Source organism: Pinus tabuliformis, chromosome 3_1, assembly GCF_031772625.1.
Source record: "Pinus tabuliformis cultivar Carrire ecotype Pingquan chromosome 3_1, CPIR1, whole genome shotgun sequence".
NCBI classification, from domain to species: Eukaryota; Viridiplantae; Streptophyta; class Pinopsida; order Pinales; family Pinaceae; genus Pinus; species Pinus tabuliformis.
This window is the reverse complement of record NC_142301.1, coordinates 21,828,190-21,836,035: the sequence shown is the minus strand read 5'-3', so window position 1 is coordinate 21,836,035 and position 7,846 is coordinate 21,828,190.

Genomic DNA, 7,846 nt, shown 5'->3' with positions numbered 1-7,846 from the left:
GTTTCTGATGGGTTCTGGTAAGGCATTATTTCTGCAGATGTAACCAAACTTTGTTGCCCACCTGAAACTTGTGTGGTACCCCTGTGGGTGAGGAGAAGTTGTTCCTGTGTTCTATCATGACCATATGCCTTTGCTACTGCTGCTGTGTGGAGGAACCCTTTGCGGGGGTCATGGATGTAGCAACGATCTTCCCCTTACTTTGGGAGAGAACCAGACAGAAAATGAATTTCCTAGTCTGGGAGATGAGCTTGTAGCCTTTCTTAGTAGTGATCAAAGATGTGACGGTAGGTTGGGCTACCTCTGGTATCTTGTATAATGAATTATTAAAAGAAATAATGACAGCACGAGGCCTTGACTCATACACAGCATGCTGCCTCCACAAGTATGGCTGGCCTAATAGTACATCACAAAGATCTAGAGGTGTGACATCACAAAATACCTCGTCTCTGAAGGGCTTGATGTTGTAGGGAAGGTGGCACTGCTGGCGAACTTTGATATCTCGTCCATCATGAAGCCACCTGATACTGTACAACTGTGGGTGTGGTGTAGTCGGTAGGCCCAACCGCTTCACCATCTCTGCTGAATAAGGTTCTTTTGGCTGCCATTGTCGATAATGAATTGCAGTGGCGAACCCTTCACCCACATCTGTGAGTGGAAAATATGCTCCCCCTCCTCTAAGTCTTTGGGCTCATTCTTCTGGATTTTGGCAGTGGCAAAAGTGGCACTGGGATCTGCATCAATGATTTGCTTCCCTTTGCCATTCCCCTTGTCAAGTTCTAGCTCAGGGTCAGAACATGCATCTGATTCGGAAGTCTTCAACTCGACCACCAACAACTGCTTAGTTCGACACTCACTTGTGTTATGAGTGGGACTCTTGTGGAACTCGCACCACTTTCCTGTGTCCTTCTTTGGCTTCGTGGTGTTGTTCTTTTCTTGCGGCTTCGAGTGGTTATCTTGGGTCACCCCACCTTGGCTTTGTCCTTTGGGCTTCGGATTTGCAGATCCAAAGTCTCGCTTCTTCTGTTTGAACTTTTGCTCGATTTTGACAGCGTATCAGTATGTTGTGCCAAGTGAGGAGATGTTTAAGAACTCCATCTCTTTCTGGATGTATCTATGTAGACAATCGTGGTATTTGAGTACCAGATGCAGCTCAGAATCTTTGATACCCAATTGTGTGCAAAGGGTATGAAAAATGTTTGTGAACTCCGGCACATCTTGGTCTCGTCCCTGCCACAGTGTGGTCCATTTGATGTATTTGTCCTCATAGATTTTGACAGGGTAATACTACTCTTTGATGGCATCTCGGAAGTCATTCCAAGTGGGTGCGACTGAAAAGTGAGCCTGTACTTTCATCCTTCTGCTCGCAGTAGGTTTCCCACCAGTCCTTGATGTGGGGGGCTGCTTTGAGAAGAGCGAAAATAATCTTTTCTCGACTTGAAAATTCATGAATAGAAAAATACCCATCTAGCAGATTTAACCATTTATCTACGACATCCGTGTCTATTTGACCCTCGAAGATGGGGATTTCAAAATTATATTGTACCTTAAAGGGCGTGGTGTTTCCAGAGTAGCTGCTGGAAGACGATGTGTCGCCTCTGGGTAGCTGCTGAAGGATTTGCGCAAAGTTGTCCATCATCGCGTTCCTTTGTCGCTCGAGGGCTTCTTCGAGCAAGATTTTGATAGGATCTCCTGCCCTCTCGTCTTTCTTCTCATCCGCCATGGGAGGTCGTCGGGATTTGTGAGGCTGGTCTTGCAAAGGTTCAACCAGTTCAAGCCCTAACTCCTTATATCCTGACCTCGTTGGGGACATGCAAAGAAAAATAATGAAAAAGCAGACCGCTCTGATACCACTGATCCGGACTTAAACAGGAATGCAAAAAATTACATAGATAACCATAAACACAGATATGCAGCGGAAATAATACTTAATTTCATTAATGTAAAATACTAAAATATGCTTACAAATAGTAATGGAAATAAACTAGCTAGGGCGATGGTAGCTTATCTCTGAGAAGAGATGTGGTGGCTACATGCCTTTGAACTATTCTGAACTGTGTTACAATGAGGCTGGAAGGCCTATTTATTGTTGAGAAACAATGGAAAACCCTTCACATTCCAAAGCCTAACCCTAGAAGATGAAACGCCAAATTGTGGGCCCCATTTTTGGGTAAGTTGGTACATCAACTTCCCGGGGTCGCGAATTGGTCGTATTATCTCCGTTTGATGCGCATGATAGCCCATTGGAAATATCTCTCCGAGGACTACGACGAAAAAGATGATTTTTTGACAGAAAAATTGTTGGCGGTAGATTTCCCAAAAAACATCGTTTAGGGCCTCAAAATGGCTCCGGAAATTTAGGACCCGAAAAACTGCTAAAAATAGTAAAATGCACTATAATTAAGGAAACTAACAAATTGAAAGGGACAATTGTGGGGGTCCAGATGGGATAGGTGGGTGGCCACCAACATCCACCTGGATCAGTTAAATGGTGAATTGAACATCTTTGATCACTATTATGAGCAATGTTATTGCATGGTTCAAGCTTGTTAAAAAATAAACCTACCACTGAGCATATGTTCCCACAGAGTTCAAGCTCGTTAAAAAATGAACACACCTTCGATAAATAACCTTTGCGATTTCCATTATATCAGCCTTTTGAACCTTGGATGTGTTCCTGCCATCACCTCCATTCTCTTGGCCAATCATATGCTTCCACTTGATTGTTTACCTTTTTGAGGAACAGCTGCGATGAGTGGTCCTATTAGCCACCCTCTTCACATCACCATGTTTTGAGAAGTTCCAAGCTTACCCAGAACCAATTGCTACTCTAAATACCACTCGTTCCTCAAAGTCGAGCTATTGGCCTTTCCAGCTCACTAAAGTGATTGGAAATGCCATCCCTCCCATATATTTTAATCTTTTTCAGACCTGAGGGATTATCTCACGAAAAATTTCGAGCGCTTGTCTTTTTTGGCTCGCTATAGTGATCAAAAAAGTCATCCCTTTCATATTATTTTATCCTTGTTCAGACTTAAGGGATTATGCTATGAAAAAGAACTACAACAGTTTCCTTTTCGTCCCTTTTCAAACTCTCTAAACATGAAAAGGATCGAGTTATCGTTGTCGTTAAACTCATTAAAACCAATAGCAACAAACTTGTCCACCCAAACAAGAATGAGTTTCACTGTCGCTAGGCTCGCTAAAACATAGCGACAAATTTGTCCGAAGGGAAAATATAGAAAAAGCATATGTTATCCTCCTCAAGCTTAACAAAAATAAAGAGGTATTGGTCAGAAATGACTGGGGAAAAAGGGAAGAAAACTTGAAGAATTTTATTGGTAGTAGGTCGCTCTTTAACATGACACTTTCACTCCATCACCATGATTGAGTAGGGTTGGGTCATTCCCTTCACTAGTCATATCACCATTGGTCCTCTGTACCATCCATCTTTTGGGGTTAATGCTACCAATCCATCTTAGTGTCACCGATATGTTCAAGAGAAGTAATTCAGATAATTCACCATCCAGTAAATGCCTCATCCACTGCAATACCTTCACCCTCCATTTTTCATGATCGCCATTCCTGAAACTTGTATCATTAGATCGTTTTCACCTCCAGAAAATCATTTGCTTCATTTCATGTCGTAGATGTGGGATACATTAAGGCCCTCCTACAATGGGTCACTTCTTGTCGACATTAGCTCATTATCCATGAAGTTGAATTAGGAACAACCCTTTCTGTACTTTGAAGCTTGCATGCCTCAATGGCAAGTTTCTCACTTCCGGCGACAGGTTTACATCAATTACCTTCGACCGAAAGATTTTGCGTGGTGTTCGACATTGGATCATATATTCACACCACGCGAATTGTATTGTAGTACCTTGAGGGTCATTAACATTATCGGTGATTCCTCTCGCTCCTGTTAACAACTTACATTATTAGCTGGTAATGAGGCGATGTCTTTCCATGTTCGACTTTAGGACATCTTTTCACATGGATCGACTTGTACATCAGGTGAATATTGAACAAGTTTGAAGACCCCGATCTAGTTTCATCCATCTAGGCTATGATATATTCAGGAATATAAAGGCATCAGATGTATGCAGAAGCTACACATATGATCACCCAAGCTAGGGATGATGACTCTACACATAAAGAATCACCAGTCTTCAACTGTAGACGATTATCTATCCTATGTACACGAAAATGAATTTATAAAGCTGAGCATGGGAATGCTTGCCTTAGCTAGATGATGAAATTAATATGATGATGATGTATTGTATTGTATCTTATACAGGTCACCTTCTAGTTCTAATACCTCGAATCCTCATGATAAAGCATTTCACCCGACATCAAAAGATTTACGACTTCATGCTTTAGGGGGAAACTGTTATAGACATATTTGGGCACTGCAACCCCAATATTATATGTCGATAAAGCAAGGGCTCTTTAACCCATAAAAGTGTTGTTTCATACCCTAAAGGATCATGGTCAGTTGATTACATCATTCCCCAAAAGTTCCACCTGAAAAACCACTAAGAACTGGCCAAAACTGGACCATACTGACTACCCCACTGTCAAGGTGCGATGCATACTGACTCCTACACTAGTCAGGTGTCATGCATACTGAAGAGGCCTTCTATAGGGTGTGATGAGCGAGAATGGACAAATTTCCGAGACTGTTTGCTAAGTGGATGCTCATGGAATCTTCTAGAAACTTCTCCTATGACACTTGCCTCTCTGAATGCACCCAGGGATGAGTAAGAGATCCATGAAATCTCCAAGTGGAACCAAGAAAAACAAGTGGAATGACACTAATCAAAAACCCAAAGATGACTCACACCCTTGTAGACATCTATAAATGGATCCTCATCTAAGAGATCTAGAGGCTGGAATTTTGTAATTTGTAAGGAAGTGCTAATAGTTTTCCTTTGAGAAAGAGGCATTGTATTGTTGGGTGATCTTGATTTTCATGAGGTGAAGAGGGCTTTGATGTTGGGAGGATGATGTTGGATCAAACAGCTGGGTTGTAATTCTCCCTTCTATTTTAATAAAGTTCTTTGAGTTTTCCTCCATACAATTGTGTACTTGTGAATATTGTTATTTGTGAATGCCATTGTATGTTCAATGTATTTCTGATTCTGCATTGTTTATGATATAATAGATCGAGATGCTTTGATGGTGTTTTGTTACTTTGTTTCTACAGGTATTCTCTAAGCGGGACAAGTAGGAGAGGAGTTGCAAGCTCTATCAAGGGGGAGAGAAATCAAGCAAGGAGTCAAGCAGAAGATCTAGGTTGGTCCCTTTGCTTCTCTCTTATCTATCATACATAGAGGAAATCGCAAATTGCTTTGATTTTTTGTTTCTAGGATAGCTGCCAATCCTAGTGGGACTAGCAGATCGAAAAGACACTAGTTTTCCTAGAAACAATGCATGCCTGAGAACGGAGGGGGAACTGTGACATTCCTTACTGACATGTGCATATTGGGAACCCCCCCAGATATCTGAATCCGGGGTTTGGAACTGTACATTGGCGGCCGACCATGTTGTTGGTAAATGGGAACCGTGCCCATAGTGCCTCATTGAGTGTTATATGGAGCACTGTATGTGGCACTTGACGAAGGTATGCAGTGTGGCACCATAGGAGTGGAACTTGGCATCTGCTAGGTTCCACTTATAGAGGGTGTTATGTGAGTTGTCGTACCTGGGACAAACGGGATAGCGGGATTCCACATTACCGGTGTTGTGATGACTGTCGACTGGGGAAGTGGTAGAGGACCAACAATGTTTCTAAAATTCCACAACCCATGAGTTGTCGGCTGGATAGATGGGAAAGTTCCACCTATTTAAGAAGGAAGTACAGGTACCATGGGAACCACGATAGGGTCCAATGGATTTGTGAGTGGTGTGTTAAAGTGAGGAATAAATCCTTCCGTGAAGAAATCCTCCGGCAAGATTAAATCATCAGTTGTCCACACAGATCCCGTGTGAGATTTAGGAGACTGATTCCTCAAAGATGAGGAATCTGAGTCAATGGAACTTGGTAGATCTTCCACAATGAGTGGAAGAAGTCCTAACAATTGTTTGGAGTGACGATGAGGGCCGGATGTAGCCACGGTGACCGTTAAGTTTATCAAATAAATTTTAATGTGATATTCTTTAAAGTCTCAAAAAATGATAGCATTGAGGTACCTAAAAATAAAAAATACACTAAATATATCAATCAGCAAATAGAGGGAAAGTACCTCATCTGATCAGCACCAATCACTGGAGATGAAACCTGGTATCTCAATGAATAACAGAGAAGGATGGCCAAATTTACGGTTATAGTTACTCTAGAGCTTCTCCCAAACCTCAGATTGAGGGGCCAAGTACTCTCGTGAAGATGAGAACCCTCCCAATAACAAAAGACAGAGTAGATCCGTCCATGTTAGGTACCAGGACAACCCATCCCAGTCACCTTATGTAAGTACCTAGAAGTTTTGGCCACTAGAGATACCTAAAATCATAGACATTACTAGGGGGGACATAGTCGTAGACAACATGCTGTGTGGGTAGGAAACCTAAGTCCTTGACTTAGTTCTGAAATCCCTGAAGGGACCCCACAGTGCACAGAATGCCCAAAGGATTTGTAAGAGAAGGCGGGCTACCTTCAATTACAGTCCGATTTTGTCTCGTATTTCACTCCGTTGTTAGTGGAGTGGTCCTGGTAATATGAGTGCAAAAGGATTTTTCACTCGTTAATGACACTAGTTTTGGTTTTTAACCTTGGGCAGTTCACTCACATGCTTATCCCAAGATCCTAGCCTAGATAATGTTGGTTTGCTCAAAAGAGTAACTTATTGATTTTAATGTAAATTTTAAGTGTACTTGATTATTTTTCTTCGGTAGGGGTGTTGACGTATGAATATGGTGAGACTCTTGACTCAATAAATCATGTAGAACAATGCTCTGAAATATTTTTTTTCAATTTTGATCCAAACAAGTATTATTCTACATATTCATCTTTTCGCATATTCATAGATTCGTCTGTGCATCTAAAGCCATTCAACACTTGCATAACCAAAAGATTCTTTTTCCAATATTTCCTAACAACTACTGAAAACCAAAATGAAGCAGCTTACAACTATTTTGACAAAAGGATGAATACAATTTATCAATCTTTCTTTAAAAAAAAAAGTGTATTTTAAGAGAGAAAAACTAAAACTTTTTCCTAAAAATAAATTTTCAGGACACCAAATTTGCTAACATAATATAGTTGCAGATCTTACTTCAGCCCATGAGAAAATTTTCCCCCCTTTTGGTCCACAGACACTACTGGAAATCATGGAAATGGGAGACTAATGCTCTGTTTCAGTGTAAATAGAGAGTTAGTTGGTCCACTAACGCTCCCTGTACACAGGCACAATGCTTTATAAAGCTCTATTTAGCCTGGTAACCTACATTAGTAAGGGAAATTGCTCAAGCAGAGGGCCTTTAGGATCAATTTCTAAAAAGAATGCAAACTAGTAGGATGTAACAAGATAGTTGGTGGATCAGAAAAGGATTTGAAGAAGTAGGGAGCTCTTAGAAGAAAGAGAAGAACTGAGAGGACTTCGGGTAAATTGGGAACTAGATGTATAGTCCCCAGCAGAGTTGCCAATTCTACTATGGGGTAAAATGCATGGTGTATGGAGAATTAAAATTACCCTCAAAGGCCTTCTTGAGACCTTTGACAGACTATAAGATTATCTGCAGAAGCTACCAAGTTATACACATGTTCGTCTATCAAATATCAGTTAACAAAGTATGGAAAGAGTGTTTACCTCAAATCTCCTTCTAGATTTGTTTGGAGATCTCAATGCAA